Raw genomic sequence first — 15,751 nt, 5'->3', positions numbered from 1 at the left:
ATTAATAGGACACAAAAGTAGGTTAGAGGAAATATACAAAGAGATACCACACTTTCTTTTCCTATGTGATAGAAATCAAAGTCAGTTTCATTGTCAGTGGATAAGTCTTTACTATTTGCTTTTTATAATTACCAATTATCTATAAATTAGAGTTGAAGCCTAGCTAAAGGGCTTTGAAGGAGTAAACACAGCTACTGGGATAAGCTCTGCTCTGAACAGTGCATAGAATTCCATTGAAGATAACCAATATTTTGCGGGGGGTTGTTTCCATGTCATCACATTGATACTATTTGTTTAAAACTTAATGATTTATGAAGCACAGAGAGAGAGAGAAAGAGAGAGAGAGAGAGAGAGAGAGAGAGAGAGAGAGAACACCAAAGACATAGATGGGGGGCATAGATGCTACTCCACATATGCAGAGTTTGGACAACTTTGTAGAATAGATTCTCTCCTACTTTCACATAAATTCTGGGAATTGAACTCGGGTCATTAGGCCTACACAGTAATTTCTCCACCTTCTGAGATATCTCACAGGTCCAGTTTCTGAAATAATTTGGAATACATACTTCTGGTCACTCTTCAACCTGGTTAGATGTGGGACAGTGAAAGGCACCCTGGTTCCTGGTTGAGGAGGCTTGAACCTGATAAACCTGAAAGGGACGTTAGGCATTTCACCTGACTCCTAGGAAATCATTCTGGTCACTAGCGACAGTCCTCCATAGATTTGTGGCCATCAGTCATATAAGGGCAATGCCCCAAGTCCCATCCCAAGTAGAGGACACAACCACAGATCATATTGGATCAAGACAGTTCTCCATTATAATTAGGTGCCTAAGGACCTGGAGGCTTAGCCAATGAAACTTTCCTTCCCAGACCCTCCTCCCTGCAAAAGGTATTTAATCTCAGGCCCACTCTGAGAAGTGAGGTACCATTTTACTCATCCACTTTCTGCCATGACAATAAACACCTTAAAATCGTGGACTGTCTCTTTTCATCAGTATTCACCATGGGGAGCCACAGAGAAGGCCTTCACCAATGGAGCTGCCATTTAATCTCCTGGAGAAAGCCTCCCTGTGCTCCCTAGCCTCCACCACCAAGCCTGCTGCCCACTACCTAGCCAAGGACTCTCCCTACAGGACCAGCCAGAGCTCCCCCTCTTTCCCACTCTGACCCCGGCTAGATCCAGCCCCACAGGCCCCTTGGATGCCTAAGAGCCTGAAAATCTAACAGCCCCAGCCTCCTTGCAGGCCTGGGGACCCCTGAGCCAGCTCTGGCTGTGTCCTGTGACACAGACCATGCTTCCTCACCCTAGAGTGGTGTCTTGCAGCTTCCCAAAATCTGACACTCGTTCAGCAATGGCGTGGGGTAAGTGCTATCTAACTTCCCATCTTCAGCCTCCACAAGTGGCCCAAGACCTGTGGCAGAGGGGACGCGGGATCCCCCAATAACCCTACAACTGCTACCAGTTATAATCCTACAATAACTCTACAATTGACAATGGTGCCAATTGTTAATCCTACAGTTAGAGAGAACAGCAGCATATTTTCCTAAGTGACCTTAGCAAAGTGAGTTATGCCCATGTGTGGGGCAACTGGAACTGTGTTACAAGACAGAAAAACTGGTAAGGTTGAGTACATTAAGGGACCTAGGCAATTCTCATAATTGAAAATGGTAAGCATTTGATTCTGATCCCAACCTAGTTCCTGTCCTGGAGCATGTGACCATGACACACTACTAAGAGGAAGTGACAACTGGTCACATAGCATAGACCCTAGCTAGAGTTCACCAGGCTAATGAGGTATCTTGATATAGGCCCTAAATATTTAGCCAATTAGCTTCCCTTCCTGGGCATTTCCTCTTGCAAAAGGTCTTTAATCTCTGGTCTACCCTGAGTAAGTCCTATGCATCCATTTTCTACCATGAATAAACAGGTCAGACAAGGAAAGACTGTCCTTCATCAAGGTCCAGTGTAGGGGAAGTCTTTATCATACAGTGCTGCACCTAAGTCTCTCACAGAAGGCCCCCTGGCACTCCTGGTCGCCATTCTGAGGTCAGTTGTTTACAAGCCCAGCATCTCAATGTAAGTGAGGAAGAAATGGAGCCTAGCATCTTTTTGTTTTGCCTAACTAAGCAGTACCCTGACACCCCAGCAGTGAGGCAAAACACAGTCATACATCCACCAATGGTATGTATCTAGGGCATGTAGTTAGTGAGGCAAGGTTAGGTAGTGTTGAAGAATTAGGAATTTGCTATCGTATGGTCTATATTTCTTTATAATTATCATTTACATGGTAAGAGCAGGAATAACCTTAACCTCATGAAGTTGCTATAATTCCTCATTGAGCCCATTTGTATACAAGTTGGGCCCACAGCTCTTACTATTTCCTGGTTTACAAAGGCCAGTTTTAAAGGCGTCATGTACACTTCTATTTGCAGGGTCACATGGAAAGCAAGACTTTAGTGGCTTTTCTGTTTCTACTCATCTGTATGTCTGAAGAGCTTGTGGAATACATATAGGTGACTGTATTACTGCAGTAAAACCTGAAAAACTGATAAGATGACAATTTCAAGTCTCAGTTGTGAGTGCCAAGGGAGACTGGGCTTCTATGTTGAATGATCATCAAAGCAATTTTACGAAGTGGGTATTATCAAACACTCACAGATGAACTTTATCACAGATGTGATTGTCTGCTTGATGAATCCCCTTGATTAGACTAAAAGACACCCAGAGAGTGAAAAACACTGTGGATATGATGGTAGAAGTGTTTCAGAGATCAATATTTGGGTCAAAAAGTCAGAGAAAAAAGAAAACAGCTGTCATCTTAATTTCAGCACATGGCAGGCAGAGGCAGGCAGATCTCTGTAATTTCCAGGCAAGACTAGCCTACATAATGAGTTCCAATCCAGCTAGGGCTACATAGTGAGGCTTTGTTTCAAAATTACGAATTACAAGCAATCAAACCAGAAAGTCAGCCTCACCTGTATGGGGAGCATAGGTAGACATCACCCAATTCATTAATGATCCACTATCTACGTGAGGGAAGAAAAACAGGCCAGGAGAACGAGGTAAATTAGTTGTCTTCTTGAACTAGCCATCTTCCTACTCTTGAGCTTAGATAGGATTCTTCAGCCTTTGAACCCCAGGACATAAGTCTACGTACCCCAGGAGAAATTGCAGGACCATTGCCTTTATGATAGTGTGAGTCAAGCCATTCTCTCCTTTCTGTTCTGTTCATTCATTATATATTCTCTCTGCCCATTGGTTTAGTTTCTCTCAAGAAATCTAAGACTGAATGAGTTTAACAGAGTCTGTGTGTGAATTTTTTTCTTCAGTCCCTGTCAGGCTTTGTGAGTTGTGTGGCTTATTCTCATGGGGATGTTGAGCAAGAAAGGTCAAGATGTAGAACCAGTTACTGAGCCCACATCTCAGAGTAGCAGGCCTGGCTGCAGGCAGTTTAACCATAGCTGCGCTTGACAAAACAGGCTTTATTTCTAGCCTATTCATGTGTTTAACTAGAGCTCTTGAAATACCTTCCCCAGGAATCAACGGTGCCTGCTGTGAGCAGAAGTTGTCAGAGGAGTCACAAAAGCTGAAGGTAAGTTTGTCTCAAGCTAAAGAGTTGGAGAGAGAGAGAGAGAGAGAGAGAGAGAGAGAGAGAGAGAGAGAGAGAGAGAGAGAGAGAGAGAGAGCGCGCAAAGATTAGAGTGAGGAATCTTCCTCGGTCTCCACAGAAGCAACCCATAAAGGTGCAGGTCACTCGAAGTCATCTTTCTGATTGAAGGAAAGAGCCACTTTCATGGTTCATCGAATTCTGTTGTTCATTCAGTCAGCTGGAGTCTTGGAGACAAGAAGGACATGTGCTGGTTTCTTTCTCCAGGAAAGTATGTGATTATATATGGGTAACAGTAAAGGCTGTCTTGTGACAGCAGACTCATGAGTGATTCCAAACATTTGCAGATCAAAAACGAGCCCACCCACCCATCCCTTTCCTGGGTTCTGTTTCATTTTCCAGGTCTCAGGCCTTATCACCCAGTTCTAATTTCATATTCTTTATCTATCTACTCTTCTAAATAAAATATATGTAATGAGTGCCCATTTTGTGCCAGCCAGCCAGAAAATGTTCCTTGGGATCCTGCTCGAGCTGAAGGAAACAGAGGCAAAGCAGATAAGCAGGTCAACAACAGAAGCCATGGAAGAATTTTAACATGATGGAAGAGGGATACACAAGGAATAACAAGGCAGGAGGGTCAGAGTGGCATTCCAGGGTAGTCACAGGAGGTTGCTCTAAGAAACAAAAAGATTTAAAGGATGGAGGTTGATATCCAAAAAAGATCTAAAATCAGTGTCCAATCAGAGAAACAGTATGTGTCAGAGTTCCAAAGTAGTGCAGTAGATAGTTGGGAGTGTAGCCTGGGTGGCTGTAGGGCTGAGGCAAGTCAAGGAATGTTGGAGATTGGAATGGCACATGTTATAGCATTTGGTGAGAAATTTATTTCTAACTTAGGTTCATAGCTGATGCCCATCTGACAGGTCAATGGAACTCTAACAATAATAAGAATGTATCATGTATCTGAGACTTCTTATATGCTGTGAAACTTCAGCCTTCCCACAATTTTATGAACAACATATTTGAGTTGACTGGGAACATCTGGTTATGTGATATAATTTGAATTATCCATGCCCTCCTTAAACACAGGAATCCATTAGAGATTAAATTCCTGTCTCAGAGACCGGCCAGTGTATTGTAACCATGCTAACCAATTCCTATGCCAGGAGCTTCATGACCCAACTGCTGTCTCTTGACTACTCCAGACTTCTACTAAGTCCAAGCTGTGAAATAATGATTGCTTAGGTGAAGGGCAGTGAAAATGATGCCAATGATGATGTTAGATGCATGTGGAATGGAGAGATACCAGATCACTAGGAGATACTAGGACGGGCTTGATGCTCTGATTGACAGCAGCTAATATACACATTGTACATGGCAGCGGGGGCCAAGGAAAGTGAGCTAGGAGAGGCCAGGAACTAGAGTCAGTTGAAATATGGAAAAAATACTGGACACTTCTAGCCTTTAGGCACATAAAGAGGAGAAGGGGGAAAAATAGTTTCCATGAAGCCTTGAGTACAACAGTGTTTGCCATAAAAATCTTACATGAGGGACAAGTGCTTTGCAGTGTTGGTAGCAGTGGGCTATATATGCTGTGATGTGCTCTGTAAACTTGGTATTGCACTTCATAAAAGGTGTGTTAAAATTTCACCTCTCAGCCCCTTTCCTCTGCAATGCATTTAATCAGAATGAGAATGATGTGATAAACGTGGGGTTTTTCAAGGGCTTTCTGTTTTCCGAAATGTATTTTCTATAAAAGGAAAAGGTGGGGGGAGAGAGGAAGAAAGGAAGGAATGAAAGAAGGAAGAAAGGAAAGAAGGAAGGAAGAAAAATGAGTATGCCAACTTGCCCTCTAGTGCTAATGCTGTGTATTTCAGTCAGGTTTGGAAAATGACTTGCATGATGCCTCCTACAGTACAGTAATGTTCTTTTTTCTCAGTTTGACCCACTGTGGGTGGTTAAGTCTCAAAAAAAGGAACAGACCAGAGTGGTTGCTCTGATATGTCTCAAGGGTGGGCTGGCATAGTCTTCTCTACACAACTAAGATGATTATAGTCCTAGAGCAGGAGCAACAGATAGAATGAAGTGAGGCTTGTAGAAGCATTAACACTGTCTGGCTGTAGCTATGGATTCAAGGCAGGACCATATCACTCATGCTATTGTCTCCTCCCTTCTATAACATGTTAACCAGGATGCCATAAATTTCTTTCTGTTTTTCTCATTAATATTCTACTTTCTTGGGCATGAGAACTTGGTTTTTCATTGTTCTGTTGTGTGCTTTTAGTCACCATAAAATCATGTGACATAATAATAATGACCTGAAGACCAATATCCATTAGTATGAAAATCTCAGGTCTAGAGACCTCAGATACTCAGGTACTTGTCGCACAGATGTGAGGGCCCAAGTTGGATCCCCAGACCCTACATTTTAAGAGTCAAATGTTGTAGTATAGGCTTGCAATTCAGTGGTGGGGAGACAGATGTGTAGGGCTTGTTAAACAGCCAGTCTTCTATCCAGAACACTGAGAGACCTTCCTCAAAAGAAAATAAACTAACAATAAAGAGGCAGCACCCAAGATTGATTCCTGGTCTACACACACACACACACACACACACACACACACACACACACACACACACACAAAGGTGCACACACCCTCACTCCTATGCACAGGCACAAAGGTGCACCTACATGAACTGGCTCATATACATATACATCAGACATGCAGAAAGATACTAATGGATCACCAGGCTGTGAATGGATGCTTGCCTATGTGACCCAGTCTCCTCTAGGCAGTTTGGCCTGTGAGAGAGCCTCCCCTAGGAGGATCAGCCTCCTCCTTTCTTCTCCCCAGAATTTACCTACAGTCTTTTATCAGCTTGAGGAGTGGCCTTGTAAACCTTGTGAGGCTCAGCTTTCCAGAGCTTGCAAGGCTTCCTTCCGATGCTGGCAAGCTGATACAAGACACAACACCTCCTTTTGGACATCCATCAGGAGTGATGCGACTAAATCACACACACAGTCTGCATCCTAGAAATCGAACAGGTTCTACCTCCTAGCTTTCCACCACGTGGTGTTCAGGAACTTTCCTCCGTCTGGGTTTTCAGCAAGGAAGCTCACTGGCTTTTTTACTGCCATCTTACTTGTATTTGTTTTGTTACTTCCTCCCGGGATTTATAATTCCCTTCTGCTTTGTGAAGCAGAACCTAGGAGGCTGTAAAGATGAAAGGAACACAATAGTGCCTCTTCCTTCTGATGGATGCATGTGTTGCACTCACATTACATTGAAAAGTACCATTGTCCTCTAGTGCCTTTGTGGTGAATGCACACCGGGGAGGGGAGGTGAGAGAGGTGAAGGGGACAGTTGTTAATGTGTTTCTGAAAGCCTTGAGAGTCTAACTGCTCCTTAAACAGTAATCCCCTCTGGAGAGAAGCAGATGTGTCTTTTAAGTTGCTGTCTGGCGTCTGAAATCTCTCTGAGCTATTGTCAAATCAGGTTGATAAAGGAAAGGTAGGCTTGCAGGCATAGGAGTGAAGAGTGGACATTGACATACCCACTTGATTCAGGTTGATCACAGCTCAAAAAGAGCAATGCTTCCAGTTGTTGAGGTAATGAGATTTTGGAATTCGTAGACTTGATTTTAAAGGGTTTTGTAACCATGAGCCCATTTATCACCTGACCCCTTTTTATAAGACTTCTTCATTGCCGTGCCATTTACATAGTCTCCTCTGCACCTCTGGTTAGGCTTGTGGATTTTATTTTTAATTTAATTACATTCTTGAAGTCAGGAAAGAATATAGCTTTGATTGATGGAGATGAAATCAGAAGAATACCAAATAGATGTTGGCCTTCATAGTTCCACTGGGAGCCCATCTTTGGTTATAGTTAACACTATCATTACCAGGTTTTTAATTTATGTTTATCGTTTATACATATAACTGTCTTGCTTGTCTTCTGTATACCACATACTTGCCTGGTGGCTAATGAGGCCAGAAGAGGATATCAGATCCTCTGGAACTAGAGCTACTCATGATGTTCATGAACCACCATGTGGGTGATCAGAGAATCAAACCTGGGTCCTCTGAAAGAGCAGCCAAGTCCTCTTAACTGCTAATTTTTTTCACCTCATAGTCCAAGTTTTGAAAAATATATAGATTTGCATAAAAACCTTTCTATTTTTAATTACAAAAGTGATACATGAAATACATACTCCAAAATGGGAAACTATTACAGATTTTTTAACAAATCAGTATAATCCCTCCTAACTATGCTATAAATATTTGTGCTTATATTTACATTAGTCCTTACCTCTCATCAAGGAAACTTTTCAATGTAACAGACATAGATCATAAAAAAACAAAACAAAACAAAGCACCTAAAACCCAAAATCATAATGGGTCAAAATAGTGAGTTATGGAGCCCAGTCACAGTGGATATATATCTATAGTACAAACCCAAAAGGATCATTGCAGAAGATGGGGCATAAAGATTGTACAATTCAGCAGAAAAGAGAGTTTGCCATGAGAGTGGGTCTCCCAGGAATGTCAGAAGTTACCTCCGTAAAGTTTCATCATCATGGCTACCTAACCATGAGCTAAACAAGGACAAGAGCAGTGGCCACACTAACATAGACAAGAAAAAGCCTAGGAGGCCTGAATCCCATCCAGAAAACTACAGATAACTAAGAAAAGCTGATAGTGGGAGAAATGCTCTTCCCTAGGAAAGAAGGAATGATATAATTATATTATAATCTTCTAATTGCCCAGTCAATCCTAATTCCTCTTACCTCTCCCAGAACTGACTAGTGGTCTTTGTTTGGCTGTATCTAGTTCCAGTGTAGTCTTTAGACTTCATATCCTGTGGTAGTGTGTGAAATTCATTCTCGTTCACATAAATGGTATCATGCTACATAACCATATGCACTATTTTATAATTTGCTTTCTTGCTCAACAATGGTTTTTGATGTCTACAGCAATTCCCTATTGTGTTTTATTTTCTCTTTTATGTGCTTATGGGTACTTGGGCTATTGCTATATTTTGACGTAGCTGCTCTGAGAATGAACAGGGTTCCTTGTGCAGATGCTCATCTATATCTTCACTGTACTAAGAGGTAGTATTTCACAGCCAGTACCTTCACCTGCTACTAGTCTCTGATGCTTCTATCTTCCCTATCAGTTTCCTGGTCTCCACGCTTTGCTTGTGTGAACAGAGAGAAAAACTTGCCAGGGTTTTTCATATGCCTTTTTCCATTCAAATTTCTTCAGCTTGGAGATCGCTTTATTCCACGTGTCTTATAGAGGAATTCACTCTCTGCTTCATGGCCCTACTCATGTATTACTGATTATCCACTGACTCTGGTCTTGATTTTATTTGACTTCTTTAAGTCTTGGGTGAATTCTGGGTAAATGTATTCAGACATGTAGGAGGAGCCCAGATGTCTCTTTATAGATGTAGATTCTGTCTCTTCTCATTTTCTACACATAGGAAGGGACAAATATAACAAAGTCTGAATTTGCTTAAAACTTAGGTGCTTAAGTCTTTTACACACACACACACACACACACACACGTGTGTGTGTGTGTGTGTGTGTGTGTAGAATCACCTTTGATTGGTTTGTTAATTTTAATAAAATATGTATACGTGTGCACATGATCACAGATGACTACCATGTCTGGAAGTATCAGACCACTTGGAGTTGTAGCAACAGGAGACCATAAACTTCCCTATACAGGTGCTGGGAACCACACTTGGATCCTCTGCTCTGATTATTATTTTTTCCAATAATAACTAATCTTCAAATTGATATACTCAGCAGTTCTTTCTTCCAATAATAATCACCTTAATCAGTGTTTCTTAATCAACTGCTACTGAACCTTCTGTGGGATAAACATGGAGTATAATTTTTAAAAACATTTCACGTGTACTCCTGGGCTATTTTTCAGAGGTTCTCAGAAGGGAGTACAGCTAATTATATATTCTTGAGCAAAGACTGGTCCTCTCTTACGTGGGAAGGTCATCTTTCTTGATTGAGCTTACAGATTCAGGAGAAATTCCGATGAGTCTGTGAGAGAGGAAGGGCGTGTCTAGTGAGCTACATCAGTAAAATCAAACTTGTTGATCACTGAGGTGACAGTCTACATCCAAATACACACCACATCTTCAAACATCGTCTTAATACTTCTGTAAGAGACATGTAGGATGTGTAGCTGACATTTAGACAGAGCAGATAAACTTTCCTACAGTATTGGTAAATAAGAAAAAAGTAGCTACAATACTTTAAGGTGCCTCTTGGCCCCAATTCTTAACGTGTCCTGGTGTGCAATGTGATGAAACCCAACACTTCATTGAGGTAGGTGATAAGTAATGGGAACATTTTTTCCTGCTTCTTTGTCTTGTCAAGTCTCAATCCCAAGAGGAGGATGAGACCATGTCTTATCAATGCAGCAACCAGGTAACTTTCCTCGAATCAACCTCTTGACACCTAAACCCTGGGAGCTGATGGAAATAATTAAGTCCTCAGCATCTTCCTAAACTTCATTTTCTGTCTATTGTTGAGGGGATCTTAGTGATAAAACTTTAGGAAGCAGTCTGGTGCTGTTACTGACAGAGAAAATAATGGCCATTTCCTGAACATGTGCACATTCATGTGTCTCCAAGTCTCAGGCACTGTAGATCTGATTCCCTCAAAGTGGAAGACATTGCTCATTGAGTATTTTATACTATGTCTAACTTATATTAATAAGACCAGCAAGTTTAGAGACCACTACCATTGTAAAGATAGTTTGTCACCCTCACAACTCCCCACAGGAAGAATACACCATGCCATTCTAGGACTCATTAGAATTGGTCTGGATGCAAGAAAAGAAGGGAAGATGAAGCCTTTATTGTGGATGCTGTGACATTTCTATATCAAAAACGTATTTGAGATTTCCATAACATCAGATTTTGTTGAATTCATAAGGTACATGGGTCTTGTTGGTAGCTTCTTACCATATAGTTCTTGATATCCTTGAGCTTGCTAGCTGAGACAAGTGTATGTTTCTTTTCTCACCTTAATTACTAGTATCAATTCTCAATACCAGATGTTATATGTTTTGGCATATATGAGTTATTAAATAGCCACGAAGGGTTAAAGAAAACTCAGTAGAGTAAGATACACCAAGGCATCAGAAACAAGGAAGCTGTTTCTTCTGAGAATAAGATAGTGAACCCTGGATGGATTTCTGATGGGGATGATTTTTGTCTGGTCCTCATTCTGTCTCTGCTGTTGCTGCGAAGTCAAGCTGTAGATGCAGAGTTGAGCTACTGGAGTGAAGTGTGGGAACTTGGAAGCTCCACAGCCAAGACAAGGATCAGGTCCAGATGGGTAGTTAGATGAGCTGTAATTGAAAACAAGCAAACAAGAAAAAAAAAACAAAAACAGGTGGTCAGATGGATGCCACTTTGGGTATAGTGTGTCACTATAGTGATTGGTCTGAGCTAAAGCTGCAGAAAGAGTCAGGGGTCCTCTGTCAGTCCTTTGACCCACAAGTTTGGACTAGAGTGTCAGGGTCAGTTGAAGATCAATGGGGCCATGACCACCACCACGATGGTAGGTTTCCTCCAGATGAAGGAATTTCATTCTTTCTTAAGTCTAGTGTGTTGGGTCACTTCATGTCCTTTTGATAAAATTATTACTAATAGCTTACTGAATCCAATTAGTGATGACTCATACAAGCATGAGTGTATGGCCATCCACTGAGGCATAAGCAATCTACCAACAGTCACATCTCAAAGAATGACTTTTTTTTACTAGCCATCAACTACCAGAAGTTCCTCCAAAGAACCAGAACCCCCAACCATCCATCCATCCACTCACCTACTATACCCACCCACCTATGACCTCTTCCTAATTTCCACTCTGCTTTTCATAGTAACTGGTATGGGATTATTTTTTCCAGAATCCTGCAGTGGAGGGCTCTGCAAAGGGTTTCTTGGGCTTCTGTAGTCTACAGTGTAAAGTATAGTTTTGGATCCCTAGCTTTCAGGAAAGAGTCACTCCCCCTCTCACTCCCAGCTCCAGGAATGAAAGCATTCCAAAAATAAAGAGTAGGTTTAAACAATAACATTCTCCACGTTCCAAATACTATTTAGTTTCAAGTATTCTAGTCCTATGTGTGGGACATTCCATAGAGGGCATAAGTTATTCAAAATAAGCTTAGTGAAAAAGGCTACAATTTGACTATTAGTCATGGAAAGAGAAATGCTGCTAGAATTCTCCACAGGACTGGTACCTGTGCGTTGTTCATAGATCTGCCTTTTCCTCCAGGATTCTCTCTAGGCTCAATTGTTGTGTTTTCAGCAACTTTTTAAAAATTCTGTGTAGAAATATGTCAACCTGTTTGTTACCTCTTTCTGACAGGTTGCTTGCACTGTTTATGTTTTGAGTGAAAAACAAACTAATCTAGTCTCCAAATGGCTTCGCATTTATAATATCCAAAGCTGAATGGAACGATGTTTCACCCAGTCCAGAGCACTAATGCTGTATGAACTTGAAATATTTCTAACACTTCCCAGGTGATTCCCCACTGCCTACTGATCTTGACCTTGAAGTCTCATATTTACATAATATTATAATATTCACACACACAATAATTGGTCTTTGTTTGTTTGTTTGTTTTATTTTTTAGTGAAGAGATGATGCTAACCAGAGCACTAGTTTTGGGCATTATTCCCAACAAGATAATGCTGTTAAATCATGACAGTGATAAATTGGTTTAGACAAAGTAGGGGGATTCCTAAAAAGACACAAATGAACAAACAGGTCTCAAGAGGGAAATAGGAAGTCTGTTTATCTCTACATGAGAAAAAGTGTAGGACCAGATGTTTTCTTTGGTGAGTCCTAACAAACATTTATGAAAGAAACAATACCAATCACACTCCAATGTTTTCAGGGGAAAAAGAACTCGAGAGGACACTGTCAACTCATTTTTTGATGAAAATATTAGAAATAGTAAATCAGCTGAAAAGAGAGAAGAAAGGTTTGGGTTATAGCTCAGTGGTTCAGGGTTTCCCTAGCATGTGTAAGACCCTGGGTTCAGTCCCCAAAATGTCAAGCAAAGAATCAAAACTATTACTTCCTGTTTCAAGGGAACATAGATCTAACAAGAATTCTTCATTAAACTAGCAGATACAAACAAAAAGAAATGAGTAGTTACCATGACCAAGAAAATTACTTTCTAAATTTGATGTTTGTTTATCTTTTGAGAATAGTTGAGATAATGTGTCACATTATTACAATATGAGATAAAAAGTCCTGGTCACATTGATACTTGCAGACAAAGCACTTATTAAATGTTTTATGTTATTGAGAATGATAGAAAAAGCATCCAGTTACTAAATTCCTGTATCTGAGTTGCCCCTAAATATATTAGTGATCTCTTTGTCCCTTAAGAGTGTGTGTTTCTCTCTTGCCATTTGTTATACCTTGTAATTTTCTGCTGAAAGTCAGATATGTTCCCTTTATTGAGTGCTGGGAATAGAGTTGAACACAAGTCATTAATGTGAGGTTTTCTGTCAGTGTGGCTGGGAGTTTAGGCTACGTGTAATCTTTCTTATGACCTTCAGTTTCTTGGTGAGGTATTTCTGTGTTACCTTTAGCCTTGATGATACGTCCCCCCCCCATGTTTCCCATCCCAGAGATAGTCTTCATTCTGCAGCCCTTTCAACAACATTGCAATCACTCCACTGCAGCCCCACCGTGGTCTCTGTGAGAAGGGACTACTCTGATGTGATTAGCCTGTCCTGGAATGAACCAGTGATCTCTGGCTGCTCCTTCACAGATGTTTTCTCAGGGTTGTATACGTTAGATTTTTTTTGTTTGTTTGTCTCTTGCTTGCATCATTGACACATGATGCTTGACAGAAAGAACTTTTGAAGGGAGGGTTTTATTTGAAGCTTGTATTTTTAGGAAATATAGTTTATTGTGGCAAGGTCAACAAGACACTGTGTTTTGCTCTGTGGTAATGGGAGCTACGTGCCTTATATTTCACATCCTCAAGGAACTTATTTTTGTACAGAGGGTTGGACAATGACCACCAAAGCCCCATCCACGATGATCCACCTCCTATCAGCTTTGAGTGCACAGACTTTCGGGGGATATTTTAATCTAAACCGGAATTCTGTAGTTTTTGCCCTCAGACTCCACTCCCTTTTTAACTGAAGCTGCTACATATCGTTTCTTTCCCATCCTGACTCATGATACTACATCAGATAAGACAAGAGAGTTCTTGGGTAGAGTAAGAAAAATGCTCGTAGACAAAAGAGAGTTCCTCTGTCCATCTCTGCTGAAAGGGAAACCTTTTCTATTGATTTTAAGGTAATTACGTCTTTTCCATCACCACCCCGAGGTGAGGTGAACTTTTTGGCCCTTTGATATATTTCCAGGATCCCTAGAAGCAATGTCTAGGAAGAATTCTTGAACTGCTCTGATTTTTTTTTTTTTGGTCTCTGGAATAAAAGCACTTGACCCAAAGCAACATGAAGAAAAGTGTTTATTTCCCCTTACCCTGAGGAAAAACAGGATGGGAACTCAAGACAAGGTAGGAACTCAATAATTTTGTCTACTGGTTTATTATTTTGCTCATATTCAGCTCATCTTCTTATGTAACTGAGGAACACCTGGGAAGGAATGGTACCACCACAATGGGCTGGGTCTTCTACATAATTTGAAAAATCAGTCAATGCCTCATAGACATGCCCACAAAAGCTATTTGATCAAGGCAATTTTCCCCTCCCAGAGTGTGTCAAGTTGACAATGAAAACTGACCAGACATTCACATACTAGCATATACCCTCCATGAGATTAAGAAAAGGGGGAAAAATAGTGTGTGAGTGGGATAAGGGGCATAGGCAGATGCGGTGACATACTCCTGGAAGCCTCACCCTCTAGAGACAGAGGCAAGGGGGTCAAATATTTATAGCCAACTTGACCTACATAGTGAGACTCTATCTCAAAAGCAAACAGACAGAAATCAGGCACCAGCAAAAAGGGCCTTCCTACATTGTGTTGGTCCTACTGTACTCTGAATAACATACATTGCTCTCATTATACAGTGGCACCTTGAGAAAGGGAAAGTCAATGTTGATACCTCTTTTCCTTATTTCCCCCCCCAAAGGAACAAGCTGAAAAATTGAATTATAATAAACAATCTCTTGGTACGAAACCCCCATACCTTTATTAAACAAGACAGAGACTTCAAGGGACTCAGCCTCAAATTGACACCATTCAAGAACTGTGCTGATTAGATTAGACCAAGGTCTTTCATTGTGCATTCCATGGACCAGCCTCATTAGCATTGTGTGGGAACATGGTGCTGTAAATTCTCAGAACTTGGCCTACTTCTGCTGAATAAGGCACTGTGGGAGTGCTGCTCAGATTTAGTGTTCTAGCCTGATGCCCAGGGGATAACTAATGACCACTCAAGTTTGAGGACAACAATGTAACATTGTAATAAATAAGACCCTTACTCATAATAATGAATTGGAGAGCTTCTAAGTATTGAAATTGAGGAAAATTATTTTCATTTCTACAGGAGAGAAAAAAAGAGACTATCCTAAAAGAAAGTAAAAGGCTGGTGAGCTTCTGGAGCTCATGAAAAGACTCTATTCATAGTCCTAAGGCATATCATAAGCCCTGTTCCCTGTTGTCTGAGTACTGGTACAGGTAGAGCACAGTCTCCCAGGCCATCTAGTATAGCTGTACTCCAAACTCTCCATTCTATTTGTTCAGAATACACTTAGCATTGATTCTATTATCAAAGGTCTCTGAGTCTTATTTAATGTATGTCCTGGGACTTGAAATTCCCTCCTCCTTGCACAGGGGCCGTGCTAATCTTCTCTGTATCATTACAATTTTAGTATATGTGCTGCCGAAGTGAGCACAAATACAGAGGCCATTCATAGACAACCATTGACTGAGAACGGGGTTCCCAATGGAGGAGTTAGAGAAAGGATTGAAGGAGCTGAAGGGGTTTACAACCCCATAAGAACAGCAATACCAACCAACCAGAGCTCCCAGGAACTAAACCACCATCCAAAGAGTACACATGGACAGAGCCATGTCTCCAGCTGCATATGTAGCAGAGGATGGTCTTGCTGGGC

General features: G+C 41.2%; 1 non-coding gene across 1 annotated transcript; it reads right to left on the bottom strand.

Moving 5' to 3' along the window:
• Positions 1-15,427: 15,427 nt before the first annotated feature.
• LOC120102593 (U6 spliceosomal RNA) lies at positions 15,428-15,532 on the bottom strand. Its single transcript, XR_015687432.1, has one exon. It is a non-coding gene; the product is annotated as a U6 spliceosomal RNA (small nuclear RNA).
• Between the last annotated feature and the right edge of the window lie 219 nt (positions 15,533-15,751).

This window comes from Rattus norvegicus, chromosome 4, assembly GCF_021556685.1.
Source record: "Rattus norvegicus strain SHRSP/BbbUtx chromosome 4, alternate assembly SHRSP_T2T, whole genome shotgun sequence".
In the NCBI taxonomy this organism is placed as follows: domain Eukaryota; kingdom Metazoa; phylum Chordata; class Mammalia; order Rodentia; family Muridae; genus Rattus; species Rattus norvegicus.
The sequence above is the reverse complement of the archived record's forward strand: the minus strand, read 5'-3'. Positions and strand labels throughout refer to the sequence as shown.